Source organism: Triplophysa rosa, linkage group LG23, assembly GCF_024868665.1.
Source record: "Triplophysa rosa linkage group LG23, Trosa_1v2, whole genome shotgun sequence".
Lineage (NCBI taxonomy): Eukaryota > Metazoa > Chordata > Actinopteri > Cypriniformes > Nemacheilidae > Triplophysa > Triplophysa rosa.
The window spans coordinates 19843077-19843665 of NC_079912.1; positions in this window are offsets into that span (position 1 = coordinate 19843077).

The following is a 589-nucleotide window of genomic DNA, read 5'->3' on the forward strand; positions in this document are numbered from 1 at the left end:
CTCTCTCTCTCTCTCTCTCTCTCTCTCTCTCTCTCTCTCTCTATCTCTGTCTCTCTCTCTCTCTCTCTCTCACTCTCTTCCTCCCACATGTCCCCACCTCCCTGACAAGAGCTGAGATGATAGAGCTGGATAAAGAAGGACGCGGTCACCTGACACGTCTTCACCACAAAATTTCAAATGCTATTAGATTACTCTCTCTCTCTCTCTCTCACTCTCTTCCTCCCACATGTCCCCACCTCCCTGACAAGAGCTGAGATGATAGAGCTGGATAAAGAAGGACGCGGTCACCTGACACGTCTTCACCACAAAATTTCAAATGCTATTAGATTATTAATGATAATCTAATGTGTGTGTGCGTGTGCGTGTGCGTGTGTGTGTGTGCGTCGGTATGTGTGTCTGTGTGTGTTAGTACATGTGCATGTTGTGTGTGTGGAGTTGTGAGTCTGTGTTTTGTATGTGGGCGTGTTTGAACCTGTGTGTACTTGTCTGTCTTCTGTGCATGTTTTCACCTTATTTGTTTTTACAGGTACAACTTTAATTGTTTTGCTTACAGTCAATATGTCTCATGCGCAGCTGCTTTGTAACAATG